The following is a 19091-nucleotide window of genomic DNA, read 5'->3' as shown; positions in this document are numbered from 1 at the left end:
TTTGTGTAGCTCAGCAGTGAAATAACTTCTGAAGAAATTCTTAACTCTCTCTGTGCTAAATTACAGCTGTGAACTAGCCCTGTTCTTGACATTTTCTTTTCTATAGCTTCTTTATTTTGGCATTTGTCAATATGCCTCTGGAAGCAGCCATTACTGTCCTGTAGAATTATTTTGGAAATATTATTTTATAAGTATAGTCACCCTAAAATGTCTGTATTAATTTGTTACCTAACTCAATTATTAACCTGTGAATTCATCCCAATTGATCAGGAATCAAAAAAGGAGGATAGGGACGAGGAAAGGAGGAGGAAGAAAGAGCAACCGAAAGAAGGAAAGAAAGAAAGAAGAGCATGAACTTGGAAAGTATCCTGCTGCTGATGACTCACCTGTCTTGTTCATGATCAAATCTCCCTTCCTGAATTGAAAGACTGTGAGTAGTTGCCACATGCCTTTGACTAAAAGCTATATGGTTAATTTGTTTTATATAGTTAAACAGTAATAAAGATAGCAGTAGGTCTTATTGTCATGTTTACTATCAATGTTATAAAAATGATGGTACTTGTAGAAATTGGTAAAGTAGTGAACACTGATATTTGATATTATTTTGTATGACCTCTGTAGTGTAATGTAGTGAACACTGTGTTTTGGCAAGTATTTTTCGAAGACACAACAGTCTATATAAATATACTCTGTGGATTTGTCAAGGTTCTCTAGAGGAAGAAAACTGATAGAATGTGTATTATAATCAGATTAACATATACTGTATTCTCCAAATCAGTTTCTTACTAGAACCTTTTGTCTATGTGCTCTTTTACTCATCTTTCATAAATGTGTAACTGCAGCCAATCACCTCAAATTGTGGAATTGCAATATGAGGTATTTATTTGAAATTAAAACTAAGATTGGTAGATTGATTTTCCTTAAACGAATTATATTGACTAACTATTGCTCATGTGAATATGGGTATGGGGTTATTCACTGGTATGTTGGCATCCTATAAAGAGTGGTCTATACTCCCAGAAATTTGGCTTTCACTTTTTACATCTATTAAGTACAAATATGTGTTCAGCATGTAACAAAATCTCTATATTTGCTCCCCTGTCATGTTGGAATTTTTTAACTCTGTTGATTTTATGAAGTATTTATGCATGTTTTATATGAATGCACTGTGCATTAGCCATCCCATGTACAGAAGTAATATTTGATATTCTCCTTTATATTTTCCTGTTTTTATATCATCCTCTTCCTGTTCCTGCTTTCCTCTTCTCCCATTTTGCTGTAATATATATATATATATATATATATATATATATATATATATATGATTTATAAATATATATCACATATATATATATATGATTTATAAATATACACCACACACACACACACACACACACACACACACACATATATCAATGGCAGAGTAAGGCAGTTTTTATAAGACATAGATACATAGATGAAACAGAAGTAATCTTGATGACATGAGAGATTCTTTTTCCTGAAAATTCTTTCTAGAAGAATTTTAGATATATAATTCTGTATATTCAGGATCAGATATATAAACATGAGCAATTGGAGAACTAAGGGCTCCCAGGTCACTTATGAAACAAATAACCCAAGCTCCATTAGGAAAACTTAAACTTGGAGCAATTCCATTCATATAATATTGAAAAACCCTGTTAATTTGGCCTTCTAATGAGGCTCAGCCTTTTGTTCTTTTGGAAACACATTTCCAGCAATTATCTAAAGGGCCAACATTCACTGTATTTCCTATACTGCATACTGTCATCCAGGTTTTTAGAAAATGTCTACTCAAGTTAGTACACCTGTGTGGCAATCGTGGGGAAAGAATTAGATGCTGCCATGACTGTCATACAATCTCGTGATCTCCTTATGAGTAAAGAAACTGACACAACCATGAGAATACAGTTTGAATCCTGAGTCATTTCCACCTCCATCCGTAATAAAGAAAGCATGAAAAATATGATCTGATTTATTTGTGAACTTATATATTTTATGGCTGCATGGAAATTTCTCCTGAATTATGCTGGGAGAGGAATATGGCTAGGAGTGGATCCCAAATATTTAATACAATTGATGGGCTAGTTAGCAAAGGCCCGATTCCCTATAGATACAACTAGGAATTGCCAATGTCGACCATCACTTCTCTCTTCAGTATCTTTTTATCTCCCACTCAGATCCTCTGTCCATAAGCTCTAAGCAGCTCAATGTAGCCATGTAAGTGAAAACTCTTTGGCCAAAGGAAGTTTTCAAAATTTGGGTTCTTCAGCCTGAAATAGTCTTGTAGATTTCCAATTTACTAAAATTAAATGATCCCAAAATTGCTTTTATAAGGTTGGCAGTGCCTGGAATTCAATAGTAGGTGACTTCAGTGAGTTAGGAAGGCAGGTTCTGATGATGTATATGAAACCTTTGTAGGGGAATGATGATCTAAGGATAATTAAGTAATTCTTCAGAAGTTACAGAGCTACAAGAAGCCAATCTTTTATTCCATAGAAGTCTCAAGAAGAGCGTCATGCTTACTCAAAGTGTTATTGCCACAGTGCAGAACCACAACTGGGGATCTCTGCCTTGGATTTCACATGGTAACCACATGAGGTGCAATGTATGACCTCTGAAAAAGAAAAATGGTACAACAAGTGTAGTATATGATGTGCTGGACTGTCTGCCAGAAGAAAAATTATGCCCTTCTATATGCCTCCCCTATGGATGTTCCCTTTCTCTACTACATGCCCCTTCCTTCTATATTGTGTTTGCAGATGACTTTACTAGACTTGTGAGGGACTCTAGGTAAGAGAGTGTCCCATTTTGATGCTAGAAAATAATAATAAAAATAATTAACTACAGGAATGATGATGTGTCTCAGTTCTACAAATCTAGACTGGAAATATAAAGCACTGGGTTAGCTCTGTAGCATTAAATGAGAATTTTATTTTCATTAATGAATAATAATATATAGCCATATATATATATATATATATATATATATATATATATATATATATATATGGCTAAAAATTGAAATCTCTTGTTAATCTGCAGTTGTCCAAGGCCACTTGTTAGACAACTTACTAGTAGCAACCAGAGGAAATTAAGGATCAGTCTGCTTGCATGAGAGGTTAGAAACATTAGGGCCCCAGAGGCTCTTACTGAGGACTGTCTAACAAGCCCATCCACTCCATTATTTTGAATAATGAGATAGATTATTCTTTTTCTTCATGCTATCTGGTTTGTTTTTTCTAACCATGCACTGGAAATTTAAATTTTTGTTTTTATTTTCCAGTAACATGACATAGATATCTGAACATGACCCTATCAAGAGAACCTATGTACATTTATAAATTTGCATGGAAAAAAGTATAAAAGCAAGGAACTACTCAAGAGAGTTTTTGAATTGTAAATCTTACACAGGCAGGAGAGATTATAATTAATTTATTGTTACTGGAAATGAAAATTTAAAAATCATTTTCAGGCCACCTGCTATCATCAAAAGAAGATATCCTTAAATGTAGGTACAAGATGCTCATAATTTTGGATCTGGAGAACCAGAAGAACTTAAGCACTGAGGCTCAGATATCAGACTGCTCTGTGCTGAGAACTTGTGGTTATTCTCTTTCCAAATTCTTGCTTCCTTTGTTTAAGAGTAATGTATCATATTTAGTTTTACTTCTATCATATTCTTTAGTTCACCTTCCGACTTAGGCACCATATTATAGCAGCACTTTATTCTGATCTATATGTCAAAGGCTACTCCAGATATGAGAAATCACCTTTATTCTAATGGTAAATAGTCTCTGTGGAAATTTCTACATGTCACAACATTGATTTATCTATTCTGGTAATCCTTGTGACCATGATAGATTTCTCCCTCAATTAGATCCCTCATCCTTTTTTGGCTATAAACCTATTCTTGCTGAAATTTGACATTCTCTGTGACTGCTTTCTGTGTAGTTGCTAATTGATCTAACTTTGGACAGTTGGCCTCATGTCTGTGTGGTAAAATATAATAGAGCAAGTAGATATTAATAGACAATTTATCTTGGAAACTGATAATAATGAATAATCAGCAGTAGCTTGAATGCCAAGCCAAAGATACATATGAAATATTGCTGACAATATTTGAAAGACCAATCTGCTAATTTTGGCTTGCTGGTCCTGAAATAGTGTCAAGATACATGGATGGTGCTATCATTGTTAATAGATGCCTTCCTGAAAGCCCCCCGCCCCTGCTTATCTGGTGACAAGAGTGGAATTGAGCACCAAATGCAGTCCTGGGCAGAAGAACACTCATGTCAGCTGTGGCTGACAATTCTTACTTTTTCTCTATTATTTATATAAAAGACTGTCTTACATAAGACTTTGCTCTCATCCATACAACTAACATCTTGGAGTTTAGCTGTGGTAATTTGTGAAAGATTATCCCAGCTTGGCTTGTTGATTTTTCACTTTTTCTCATAAAAAAAAACAAGCAGAATAAAGAGATCCTTACCTGACTATCCAAACTTTCCCTTTTTCCTATTATAAGCAACTCTGCACAAAGCTAACATGATCTATGAGAAGTGATTGTGTGTGTGTGTGTGTGTGTGTGTGTGTGTGTGTGTGTGTGTGTGTTTTCATGGTAGTCTAAGGGAGGAAGGATCCATATATGTAGCTATGGAAAACAATTTCTGGTGCAGCCTCTTGTTGGAGTTGCAACACTCAAATAATTAACGCATCAACTATGCTTTGCAAATAAGGCTATGAAATTTATCTGTTTCTCAAAGCAAAATTTGATGAAATTGTAAATTGATTTGCCACTGATCCATTAGGAAGGGTTTTAGACATTACTTCATCTCTCACTAAGAAAAATAATTTTAGCAGTATATGTGGTAATTGGATACAGTTCTCTAAGTGAAGATGGGTTAGGGGTGATAACCAATGCAGCTCATGAAATGGAAAATAAAGCAGTCAGGGTGCAATGTTTATTGAATGAATGGAGTTTACAGAAGATAATTTTTCATTTTTCTAACTCCATTATGTTTAGGGGGTTAAGTGTCAGGGTTATGTCTAAAATATAGAATGGCGAGACATGTGTCATCTGGCCAGTGTTTAGCTCTAGGGAAAAAACCACAGAGGAGTAGGTTCTTTCTGTGTGATATACTGTGGCATTCCTGATTGATGATAAGATATTTTCCACATGCACTTGTAGCTATGCACTGGAGAAGAATTTTTAATATGTAGCTACAATTTACAACATTTCCCTTTCTGTGTATAATTAGAGATATGTCCTTGAGTAAACTGATATTCCTCGGGAAGACCAGTGAAATAAGTTGATAATTATTTGAGAAAGAGAGAGTAGGTTGACTTCCTTGGTAGTTCCCCTAATATAGTTTGTAAATTGTATGGAAGATGAGAAATGGAGGTATTGGCAGTTTATTTAACTCTAGGTATAAGTATATAGAAGGAGCTCCAGATTAGACCAATAATAAAGAGCACAGCTTGCTATCCTTAAACTTGGAGCCCATGGAATTATTTATATATCATTGAGGAAGAAAGTGACCTAGAAAAAACAAAAGATACCCATTAAGTACATGTTGACACACACATTGATGAACCAAAATATAGATATTAATCTCTAGTAGGGTCACAGTCCAAAGATAATTACAATCAATGACAACTAAGCACTGAAATATCTCAAAATACTCAAATGAATTAATAAAACAAAGATAGACTCTCAGATACTGGAACTTCCATCTGTGAAAGATGTAGAAAAAAAAAACCAGTTTGAAAATTTTGTTAACAATTAATTTGAAACAACCACTCTATAAACTTTGAGACAAATATGGAATGAATGCAAGCAGATTATGTTCCTGATGAACTGTTTTATATCATCCATTATGGATACTTGGACACCATAAGAAAATATTCCCATGGTCAATTATAGCAACAAGAAAGGCACAACTGAGGAACTAGATATGAGGTTAAGCAATGTATGCTGCTTAGGACACTGGGTCTGATAGTATATAGACAATGTCAGATATTTTAGAACTCTGGATTAAGATATGACCTCAAGACTTCATGAAGACTTACTGTCTCTGCTGAGGCTTTTCTTGAGGCTTTATATTTATAACTTAATTATTCCCTTTGTAGGTCTAATTGACTAAGGCTAGCATGTAAGGCATTTCTGTGAACTGGGAATTCAATCCAGAAAACACAAAGGCAACAAAGATGAAGGTGTGCAGTGGTCCCATTAGACAAAGTTGGAAAAATTGTATTGAAACTGAATTCTCAAAGAAAATAAGTGGAAGAAAGCCATTCTGTGTTACTTATATTGTGGTAGTCTTTAAAGACTTAGAGGGGAATAAGGGGAAATTGGGAGGGAGGGAAGAATGGGAGGATACAAGGGATGGGATAACCATTGAGATGTAACAAGAATAAATTAATAAAGGAGGAAAAATAAATAAATAAATAAATAAATAAATAAATAAATAAATTGGAATGCCCATTAAAATAAAGAACAGTTGCTAGGTGGAGATAAGGTAAACTGAGTAAAGAAATATAAAAGAAAAAAAAAGACTTACAAGAATTTCAAAGAAGACATCCATGATGAAGATATATAAGTGATAATATGTCAACTCTTTTGGTGTGCAATTGTCCCATACTGTTTTCTCACAATGCTGCGATATTTCAACATGAGGTAGGCTGTTGAGTGTGAACAAAGGCTCAAAGTCTAAAAAATAGCATTTGTGTATACAATAGGTGTATCTTCAATAAGAAGAGACCTAAAGCTTCTAACAAGGTGAGGATATCTAATTGGTGCAGAAAATAGTGTCAATTCCAAAGAGCATCTGACAGTAAGATCCATGGAATAAAGTATAGGGAATTCACAAGTTCCATCTGTGCACCAATATAGCGATGAATTCTTAACTCTGTAGAAGCCAAACTGTGAGGATATCCATAATGGAGGCATAGATTAAGATAAAGTTTAGAAATGGTGGATGTAAGTTAGGCTGAGAGAGTTTCTCTGTGTCTATAGTCAGGAAACAGAGACAAATTAATAATAATAGTAGTAATAATAATAATAATAATAATAATAATAATAATAATAACAATAATAATAGAAAACAGTTCAATTTTCCTCTCAGTTTATAATATTTTCTATTCATATATAATAAATATTATATATACATATATATTATATATATAATCACTATCAGAGTTAAACTACTGTCCACTCCAAATCATATTTTCATGTTGGAATTAAATTCCTGTCATTATATGACAAATATATGAGCAGCCCTACACAAACAGATAAGGAGACACACTCCAAATTAATATTCTAAAACTTCAAGGAAACATTTCATTAATTCATTAACTAACTAGTTTGTTTGTTTCCTTATTTTAAAATGATTGAGTGTAATTTGTGCTGCACATATGACCATGAGTATTGCATCACTCTCTAGGGCATTGCAATGTAAAAATTGTGGCCTAGACTCCATAAAAATGAACTCTTATGTCTTCCTCAGATATTGACAGTAAATATTTTCTTACCATGTAGCAAGAACATTATATTCCTTCTGCTTCTTTCCTTAAAATTTTAACTTTCATTTGTCCAGTTCTTGTTTAGTTAATCTGTGGGCCTTTGTCTGTAATTGGAGGACACACATGGTATGTACTTATAATTGGATATTATCTCAACATGGATGTCCTCTGACAGTTATCTTTTTTAAAATTTTTAAGGTAATTAATTCAGATTACATCCAAATTTTTATCCATTCATTTGTATATTCCTGTTCTCACCATCCCTCCCCCTTTTGCCTTCTTCCCCTCTACTAGACCTCAGACAGAAGGAGTCCTCCTCCCCTACCATATTTCCACAGCATATCTAGTCTCATCCTGATACCCTGCCTCTCAACCAAAGATAAGTGATCAAATCTAAGTGCCAGAATTTATACACTGGCAGTCCCCACTCTATCCAGAACCATGGAGAATAAGCTGTACATTGTCTATTTGTGAACAGGAGGTCTAGGCTTATTACATGCATTGCCCTTGGTTTGTACAACAATTTGTTCAGCCCCTCTCCCTGGGTCCAAATCCTGAAGCCATGATTGTCTCCTTGTGGGGCTCCTGAAACCTCTGGGTCCTTTCATACTTTTATTCTTCCACCACTCTCAGTGCTCCACAGGAGTCCAGCGGCAAGTTCCAGCATCTGTCCTGATGCCCTGCTAGGTAGAGTTTCTCAGAGGACATCTATATTGGACTAATATCCATCGATAAGTGAATATATACCATGCGTGTCTTTCTGAATATGGATGGCCTCAATCAGGATGATCATTTCTAGTTCCATCCATATGACTGCACATTTAATGATTTCCTTGTTTTTAATAGCTGAGTAGTATTCCATTGTGTAAATGTAACACAGATTCTTTATCTATTCTTCAGTTGTGGAACATCTAGGTTGTTTCCAGATCCTGGCTATGATGAATAAAGCTTCTATGAACATACTTGAACAAGTGTCCTTGTTGTACTGTGGAGCATCTTCCAGGCAAATGCCCAGGAGTGGTATAGCTGGATCTTTTGGTAGCATTATTTGCAATTTTCAGAGAAAACATCAGATTGATTTTCAAAGTGGTTGTACAAATTTGATTTCCATTCTCCAGGGAGGAGTGTTCTTCATTCTCCATGTCTTTGCCAGCATTGTGCTGTCACTTGAATTTTTGAACTTACCAAGTTGAGTAGGTGTATGTTGGAATATCAGAATTGTTTGACTTTCATTTCCATGATAAGTAAGGATGTTGGACATTTTGTTAGGTATTTTCCCACCATTTGATGGTCTTCCATTGAGAATTCTTTTTTTTACCTCTGTACCAATTTCTTTTTTTTTTTTTTTTGGTTTTTTCTTTTTTAAAATATTTTATTAATTTATTCATATTACATCTCAATTGTTAGTCCATCCGTTGTATCCTCCCATTCCTCCCTCCCTCCCATTTCCCCTTATTCCCCTCCCCTATGACTGTTCCTGAGGGGGATTTCCTCCCCCTATATATGCTCATAGGGTATCAAGTCTCTTCTTGGTAACCTGCTGTCCTTCTTCTCAGTGCCACCAGGCCTCCTCATCAAGGGGACATGTTCTTAATTGGGTTATTTGGTTTGGTGGTGTTTATTTTCTTGAGTTCTTTATACAATTTAGACATTAGCCTCTTGTCATATGTAGGGTTGGTGAAGATCCTTTGACAGTCTGAAGGCTGTTGTATAGTTCTGGTGACAGTGTCCTTTGCCTTTCAGAAGCTTTTCACTTTCATGAGGTTCCATTTATTGTAGGCTGATCTTAAAGCCTGAGCTGCTGGTGTTCTGCTCATGAAGCTGTCTTCAATAACAATGAGTTCAAGGCACTTCCGCACTTTTTCTTCTAACAGATTTAGTGTGTCTGGTTTGATAATGAGGTCTTTAATTCGCTTGTACTTAAGCTTTGTGCTGGGTGATAAATATGTATCTACGTGCATTTTTTCTACATGTGGACATCCACTGAGACCAGCACCATTTGTTGAAAATACTTTTTCATTGTATGGATTTGGCTGCTTTCTCAAAAATCAAGTGTCAATAGGTGGGTAGGTCTGCATCATTTCTTTCATTCCATTGATCAACAAGGATATTTCTATGCTAGAAAGATACTGTTTTTTTACTGTTGATCTATATATAGTACAGGTTAAAATAATGGACGGAGATTTGTCTGGAAGATTTTTTTATTGTACTGGGTTGCTTTTGCTATTCTGGGGTTTTTTTTTTTTTCATACAAAATTGAGAAATGCTTTTTCAAGGTCTATAAAGAATTCTGTAGGTATTATAATGGGAATTGCATTGAGTATTTAAATTGCTTTTTGTAGATGACCATTTTTACTATGTTGATCCTCCTGATACAACGAGCTTGGGAGACCTTTACATCTTCCAATAACTTCTTCAGTTTCTTTCTTCAGAGACTGGAAATCTTTCTTATAGAAGTCATTCACTTGCTTGGATAGAGATCAATAATATACTTTATATTATTTGTGGATATTGGGAAGGGTGTAGTGTCCCTAATTTATTTCTCATCCCATTTGCAATTTATATACAGGAGGGCTAATTTAAAAAAAAAACTTGTATCTGGCCACTTTGCTGAAGGTGTTTATCATCTGTAGGTGTTCTCTGCTGGAATTTTGGGGGTCATGTATGTACACTATCATTTCTTCTGTTAACAAAAATACTCTGACTTCCTCGTTATCCATGTAGATTCCTTTCACTATTTGTTGTCTTATTGCTCTAGACAGAACTTAAAGTACTATATTGAAAATATATGGGGAGAGTGGGCAGCCTTGTCTTGTCCTTGATTTTAGTGGAATTTCTTTGAGATTCTCTCCATTTAATTAGATGTTGGCTTTTGGTTTGATCTATACAGACTTTCTTATGTTTAAGTATGTGCCTTGTATCCCTTATTTCTAAAAGACTTTAAACATGAATGGGTGCTGGATTTCATCTAATTCTTTTTTTTTTTCATTTAACAATATGATTATTTGTTTATTTTTTCTTTCAGTTTGTTTATATGGTGGATTACAGTAAGGGACTGTACTTACTGTAATTTAACCATCCCTGCATGCCTGGGATGAAACCTACCTGGTCATGGTGAATGATATCTTTGATGATGTGTTTATAGTTTCAGTTTGCAAGTATTCTATTGAATATTTTTGTACCAATATTCCTAAGAGAAATTGGTCTGACATCCTCTTTCTCTGTTGAGCCTTTCTTCTTTTTTTGTTTATTAAATTTTATTTTTCCTATTACACCCTAATTGTTATCCCTCACTTGTATCTTCCCAGTCCCTCATCCCTTCTCCTTTTATCCAATTCCCCTCCCTTAGACCTGTGACAGAAGGGGACTTCCTCCCCACCATATGAACACAGCCTCTCAGGTCTCATCAAGATATCCTGCTTCTCCTTCCTCTGAATGCCACCAGGCATCCCCACCAAGGGGAAGTGGTCAAATAGGGGACACCAGAGTTCATGTCAGTGTCAGTCCCAGCTCTCCATACAACTGTAGAGAATGCACTGTCCATTAGGTAGATGTGAAGAGGCAATTCAGATTTACTGTCTACTATGCCCTTGCTTGATACAGTAGTTTGGGGTGCACATCCACCAGCCTTGAGAGTCTTTTGTTCCTGGACACTCTGAGCCTTTCTGTCTCCCAATTCTCACATACCACTCTCACCTGGAGTCTGAATAGCAAATCTCAAGCTCTGTCCCTATCTCTCACTGAGTGAAAACTCTCAGAATACATACACATTGGGCTAGTATCCAATTATAAGTGAGTCTTTCTGTAGTTTAGGTATCAACATGATTGTGGCCTCATATAATGAATTTGGTAATGTTTTTTTAATTGTATTTTGTGTGTTAGTTTGAAGATAATTGGCATTATGTCTTTTCTGAAGGTCTGGTAGAATTCTGCACTGAATCCATCTGGTCCTTGGCTTTTTGTTGTTGTTGTTGTTAGGAGACTTTTTATGGCTGCTCCCATTTCTGCAGGAGATATAGGATTACTTATTTTGTTTACCTAATCCTGCATCAACTTTGGTAGGTGGAATTTATCCAGTCAATTGTATAGTTCATTTGATTTTCATATTTTGTGCCACAGTGTTTTGAAACAAGACCTAGTGATTCTTTGGATTTTCTTTGTGTCTGTTGTTATGTCTCCTTTTCCATTTCTGACTTTTTTGACTTGAATAGTGTATCTCTGCCTTTTTGTTAGGTGGGCTAGCGATTTGTCTATCTTACTGATTGTCTCAAAGAACCAGCTCGTGTTTTTGTTGATCTTTTGAATTGTTTTCCTTATTTCTAATTTATTTATTTCAGATCTAACTTTAATTCCAGATGTCTACTCCTCTTTGGTGTATCTGCTTCTTTGTATTTTTTTTAACGGCCTCAAAATGTGCTGTTAATGTGTTTGTATGATATGTTTCCAATATCTTTATGAAGGCTCTTAACATTATAAGCTTTCCTCCTAGCACTGATTTCATTGTGTCCCATAAAGTTGGTTATGTTGTACCTTCATTTTCATTGAATTTTAGGAAGTCTCCAATTTCTTCCTTTGTTTCTTCTCTGACACAGTTATCATTCAGAGACTTGTTCAGTTCCCAAGTGTGTGTAGATTTTATGTTATTTCTGTGATTGCTCAAGTCCAGGTATAATCTAATGTGGTTGATAGGATACCAAACATTATTTCAATCTGCTTGTATCTGCTTATGCTTACTTTGTTACTTACTGTATGGTCAATTTGGGAGAAGTTTCTGTGAGATGCTGAGAAGAAGGTATACTCTTTTGTGTTTGCGTGATTATTTCTGTAGATATATTTTAGGTCTGTATGATTCATGACATCTGTTAATATCATTATTTCTCAATTTAGCACCTATTTGATTGACCTATCCTTTGGTGATAAGGCAGTGTTGATGTATTTGACTGTTAATGTGGGGAGACTGATGTGTGGTTTAAGCTTTACTAATATTTCTTTTTAAAATGTAGGTGCCCTTTTATTTGGGGCATAGATGATCAGAATTCTGGTGTAATCTTGGTTTATTTTATTTTGATGAATATGAAATGTTCTTGCTCATCTCTTTCGATTGATTCTGCTTGAAAGTGTATTTTATTCTATATTAGAATGGTTATACTGGCTTGTTTCTTGTGTCTATTTGCTTGGAAGACCTTCTTCTAGCCCTTTATTTTCAGGTAATATCTATATTTGTGGCTGAGGTGTGTTTTTTTTTATGCAGCAGAATTATAGGTCTTGTTTTCATATCCATTCTGTTAGTCTGTGCTTTTTAATGGAGAGTTAAGACGATTGATCTTGAGAGAAATTAATGACCAGTGACTGTTAGGTCTTTCCTTTTTATGTTTGTAGAAATAGTGTGTTTGTGGGCTTATATGATTTTTGTTCTGCTAAAGTTATCTTGTCTATTTACTGTGTTTTTCTGGCTGTAGTTAGCCTCCTTTGGTTGGAGTTTTCCTTCTAGAATTTTCTGTACTTCTGGGTTTGTGGATAAGCACTCTTTAATTTTTTAAATTTTTAAAAATTTTTAAGTACATTTTATTTTTTATCTCAGAAAAATGGGAATAGGGCTTCCTCAAGACTTAGCTATTCCACTCCTTGGAATATACCCAGAAGATGCTCCAGCACACAACAAAAAATTTTGCTCAACCATGTTCATAGCAGCCTTATTCATAATTGCCAGAACATGGAAACAGCCTAAGTGTTCATCAATAGAAGAATGGATAAAGAAATTGTGGTACATATACACTATGGAATACTATTCAGCTATTAAAAGCAAGGAATTCCAGAAATTTGTGGATAAATGGATTGAGCTAGAAATGATCATAATGAGTGATTTAACCCAGAAACAGAAAGACTCAAATGGTATATACTCAATTTTTTTAATTTTTGTCATGGAATATCTTGTTATTTTTTCAACTAAAGTTATTGACAGTTTTTCTGGGTATAATAGTCTGGACTAGCATCTGTGGTCTCTCAATGCTTGGCCACATCTGTCCAGACCCTTCTGGTTTTTATGGTCTCTGTTGAAAAGTTGGTCGTGATTCTGATAAGTTTGCCATTTTATGTTACTTGGCTTCTTTTCCCTTACTGCTTTGTTATTTTTTCTTTGTACTGTACATTTACTGTTTTGAGTATTATGTGGCAGAAGGGTTTTATTTTCTGGTCAACTCTATTTGGTGTTCTGTAGGACTCCTTAATGTTTATATGCTTCTCTTTCTTTAAATTTGGGGAAATTTTATTCTGTGATTTTGTTGAAAATAATTTCTGTGCCTTGGAGGCAAGCATCTTTTCTTTCCTCCACTCATATTATACTTAGGTTTTGTCTTTTCATGGCATCCTTGATTTCTTGGATGCTGTGTGTCAGGAAATTTCTTAACATTCAACATTGTCATTGATGGTTGCATCAAATTCTTCCATTGTATTTTCTACATCTGAGATTCTTTCCTCCATCTCTTATATTCTGTTGGTGAAGTTTACCTCTGCAATTTCTATTTTTTATCTAAATTCACTCTTTCCAGGCCTTCCTGAATTTGTCTTTTTATTATTGTTTCCATTTTCATCTTCAGATCATGAATTGTTTTATTGATTTCCTTGCTGTGATTATTTGCAATATCCTAAATTTCTTCCAGTGTTTTCTTCATTTCTTCTTTGTTGGCCTCTGTCATGTTCCTCTCTAAAGCTCACAATCTGTTTGGTTTTATCTTCCTGTATTTGTTTATAGACCTATTAGATTCTTCCATTATCATTTTCATTAAGAAATGTTTGAGGTCATTATCTTGTGTTTAGATATGTTAGAGTTTCCAGGCCTGGTTGCTTTAGGATAACTTGATTCTGGAGATGCCATATTGTTTTGGCTTTTGTTGTTTGTTTTATTATGCTGTGTTTTAGGCATATTTATGTATCTGGCATTGATAGTAACTTCTGGTGTCCTTCACTGGCCATTGAGAGCAGCTCATAACTGAATGGCTATAGGTTGAGACATCTCACCCGTGGAGATCAGGGACCTCTTCATTGGGTGACCTGAGATCAGACCTGGGAAATATTTATGGAGCAGCTGGGTGACCTAAGGCCAGGTTAACTTGTGTCCTCCACCTTCTTGTCTCCTTTCATAATGGAGACTCAGACAGTGATGTTCTGTTGCCCATGATTCCTTCTGAGACACTGAATGCAGTTGCTCTCTGCCCCGCCAGGCATGTGACTTGTCCTTGTAGCCCATGCCAGTGCCTGTGTGAACCTGGGGAATTTCTATGGATTGATCAGGTTACCTGATGTCATATCTATTTGTGTTTGAGATTGTGGGGTCTTCTATATTCTAGAGTCTCGAGACTTCAGTCTCTTTGTAGGCCACAGCTACCTCTGATACCCACAAGTCAGAAGTTGCACTCCCTGACTGGCATGAAGCTAGTTTTAGAACCAGTGCCTCTTTGTACAGGGACTCAATTAGTTTTTTGTTGATTAGTCAGTTGACCTGAAGCTGGACCCCTCATGCTCCAAACAGTTTGGACCCCTCTCACCTGGGGTTCACCAACAGGGCTGTTTTATAGTTCTCTGTTCTGTTCTTATGTCGTTGTGCAGTCACTGCTGTTCTGCTGATCAAACAGAGTGTGTGTTTGGCACTAACATCTTCAATCCCCTGGCAGTTATCTAACTGGTTAGAAAATGACAATATTTCTAAATATCATCAAGACAGAGGTATATAATATGTATGGTATTTACAAGGGTCACCTGTGCCACTAGAATAACAATGGCTTCTAAATTTTTGACATGCTCACAGATTTATAGAACATGTCAGACGCTGATGAAGATGAAGAAGTCTAAGTTTCAAAGAAGTTTGAAGAACAGGAAAGGAACAGGAGACTGATCAACCAATTCAGTTATAGATTAGGAAATACTTCAGGACTACATTGGCAAGCTCTATAGGATGGAAGTATAATGGCTCATGGAGATGTACTAAGGAATTTTCATTAAGTTACAGTCTCATATTTATTTTATCACATCCAACAGTGGTATATGGAAGAAACAATTACAAGGAAAAGATCAAATCCACTGATGCTCTAGTACAGTTGAGTTAAATTTCATGATAGTATCTCATTATTTGTGGACTTTATTTCACTTCTTCAGAACAGGTGACAATGGACTTTCAAATTGTTCCTCCAAGTTTATCATTTCTACAGTCCTACTGTTAATTATATAATGGTGGCTCAACAATTTACCTCATTATTCTGCCCAAATACTTTTTCTATGTAGAGAGCATTATACTAACCATTGGCAGTTCTCAGATCATTAAACTGATTTAAGAGACCAAGGTAATTGTGAAATTCTACAATAGCCTTTGGCTGAAATGTTTAAATATTATACAAAGGGTAAATTCAGATACATGTTGATGACCTAGCAATGCAAAATTTGAATATTAATGTAAGTCAACAGTTACCCCCACATCTTTGTTGGCCACAGATGCCCTAGAAGTTTCTAAAGCAGATCCTCCTAGATCATTGGTTCTCAAACTGTAGGTAGCAAATTCTTTGGAAGATCCTACAAGTTTTTCACAGGGATCACCTAAGACCATCTCTAAACAAGGGTATTTATATTGCAATTCAAAACAGTGCAAAATAATTACATTTACAAAGTAACAAAGAGAATAATGTTATTATCAGTGTTCACTAAAACTGGAGGTATTGCATTAAATGGTCTAAGAATTAGGAAGGTTAAAACACACACTCACTCTCTCTCTCTCTCTCGCTCTCTCTCTCTCTCTCTCTCTCTCTCTCTCTCTCTATATATATATATATATATATATATATATATATATATATATATGGAACGTAGTAAAATGGACAGACACTTCACTATACATTATCTACTTATCATAATTCAGATAGAGAGACCATGAGTTCTGAAAATCAAGATGTATCCACCTAAGTTTAGTGTTTCTGGAGAAAAGCACACAATCACATTTTTCTATTTCTTCTGCCTGGAATAAACCTGTTTTCTGGTATACTGAAAATAAATATTAGTAAGGTTGCTGTGAGTAAACGGTGGCCTGGGTAATAAATTAATAAATGGTGGCTTAATTGATTTAGGGGGAAGGTTCTATCTCTGTGTAGGACATTTTTTTATGGTAGTTAGTATACCTAAGTGCATTAAGAACTTGTGAAGAGTGAATAGGGCTAATAGAAATTAGTTTGTGGATGTCCTTGGAGACACCAGTAAGACAGGCAAGAACATGCTTACTCCACAGTGCTGATGAGCTGTGTTGGGTACCTGTGTATTTTCTTTCCTTATGTATCCATATGGGATGTAATAGAAATCCTTGATATAAGCAAAGTAGTATAGCAAGACAGGGTCTGTTTGGCTGGACTGTTTGACAGATGATAGCTATAGACTTATAAATTTCCTCCCAATATATGTGCCCCTTATCCACTGCAGATTCATTCCTCTTTGGTTTTATATACAAAGAACTCTGTTTATATTACCAAAGCAGCTAGGTTTTATAGTTATTCATGATTATGTGGTAAAAGGATAGAAAAATAACTTCAGGGTCTAAGAATTTGACCAATTGGTCAAAAGCTTCTCTAATATATGAAGCACTGGGCCTTCTCTCTGCAGTACTAAAACAGTCAGCCAAAGAGAAAAATAAATTTACTTTCTGAAGGAGACTTAAGTTTCCCCAGCTTGTGACTCTACCTCTAAAATGTCTAAATCTCAGAAGCTTGTGTCAGTTTGAAAACAGTCAAAGCCAGGTCCTAGAAGACAAGATTCCACCAGTAACAATCAGAAGAGTGTTACTTGGGTCATATGTTAAAAATGGTAGGTCCCAACTGGATCATAATGCTTACCATTTTTTGTATATTGACTACAGCCCAACACCATTTCTCAAATACATATGAGATATTATGCTGCCTTATGGATTGAGAATTTAATTTCCAGTTTTCCTTTGATTTTCCAGATGCTGTCATAGAAACAAGATAAATTTTCCACTATCAAAATAATTTATGTTTGAGCTAAACTATGGACTCATCAGTTATTCTCATGGCTACAGATTATGGATTTGGGAAAAATTCATAATATTGAACACTTAGTACAGTTAGTTTTTTATCTGTGGCTCTGAAAGAAACCAGAAAATATTAAGAGTTATTTAAAGTAACTTGAATTGGATAATGGATCCTTTTAAGTGCGTTCACTATAAGCAACAGGAGGCTACAGTTACAATGACTGAATCTGGCAGGATCAAGAAAATCAGAGAAAGTTAAATACTGGGACTCTGATTTCAGAGTGCTCTGTTCATGACACCTGAATTCATTTTGTAAACTACTGAGTTCCCTGAGTTAGAATGTTATATAATATCTAGTTTTACTTTTCTCCTGTTTCTTACACAACCTTTCCACTTTAGGTAGCTTCTCTTAGCATACAACTAGTCAGGTCTGTATGGATTATTCAGAGGAGAAAACTAACTGTTATCACAATGATAAATAATTTCATGTGAGAAATGTAACATATTTGTTTCAGGGAAGAAACGTAGAGGGAGATTCTATATATTCAGCATTGGGGTAGTCTTTATCTCATCTAGGGAAATGCTTTGTCTTACAATGTTTGTGTTGAAACTCTCACACTCTAGTAAATGGCAAATAACCTATGCTTTGCATATAAACACAAGAACCTCATTGATTCCTCAGAACAAAATTTGTAGAATTATATGTCAAATATATTGGTCTGAATGTGATACCATGGAAACAGTGGATCCAGTGCTATGTAGCCTTCATGTAAGATTTTACTGAGAACATAGGGAATTTGGTTTGCTGCTACCTAATAAAACTTCTGTTGGAATTGACTGTGGTAATGTGGAACCCAGAGTTCAGAGAAGTAAAACCTTAGCATAATCTAACTTGATAAAACATCTGAAAGAATTTTTTCACTATGCAGTGGCCAACATATTGCTGGTTATAAATTTAATGCACATACCAAAAACCTGAAAATGCAATTAGCCTATATAAAATGATGAGACTACATTTTGCTAAATTTTCATCAGAAAATGTCAAAACTCACATATGCCCTAATAAGATTCATGATCCCACTTCCATATATAATAGTATGGGATTATTATATTGAGCATAATTTATCTGCCTGACAGGGATATAGGTCTTCATTACTTACCAAAGATATTGTAAAACTTCAGGCATAGCTTTGAGAATCAAACCACATATACCCCAATAAGTCTCTTCTTGGTAGCCTGCTATCCTTCTTCTGAGTGCCACCAGACCTCCCCATCAAGGGGACATGGTTAAATATGGGACACCATAGTTCATGTGAAAGTCAGTCCCCACTCTCCACTCAGATATGGAGAATGTCCTGTCCATTGGCTAGATCTTGGTAGGGGTTTGAAGTTTACTACATGTATTGTCATTGGCTGGTGCAATAGATTGAGCAGGACCCCTGGGCCCATATCTACCCTTCATAATGTTTTTCTTGTAGGTTTCTAGGACCATCTGGATCCTTCTATTTCCCCATTCTCCCTTGCTTCT

General features: G+C 35.3%; 1 long non-coding RNA gene across 2 annotated transcripts in view; it reads left to right on the top strand.

The window, feature by feature from the left end:
• The window catches only part of LOC311592787, a 211578-nt gene that overhangs the window by 161009 nt on the left and 31478 nt on the right, over positions 1 to 19091 (top strand). For both annotated transcript variants that reach the window (XR_014777516.1, XR_014777517.1), the window contains exon 3: positions 271 to 430. This is a non-coding gene — a long non-coding RNA (uncharacterized lncRNA). The remainder of the gene's footprint in view (positions 1 to 270; positions 431 to 19091) is intronic.

This window comes from Acomys minous, assembly GCF_964271855.1.
Source record: "Acomys minous genome assembly, chromosome: 2".
Classification (NCBI taxonomy): domain Eukaryota; kingdom Metazoa; phylum Chordata; class Mammalia; order Rodentia; family Muridae; genus Acomys; species Acomys minous.
Note: the sequence above shows the minus strand (reverse complement) of the source record. Positions and strands in the feature narration are given on the sequence as shown.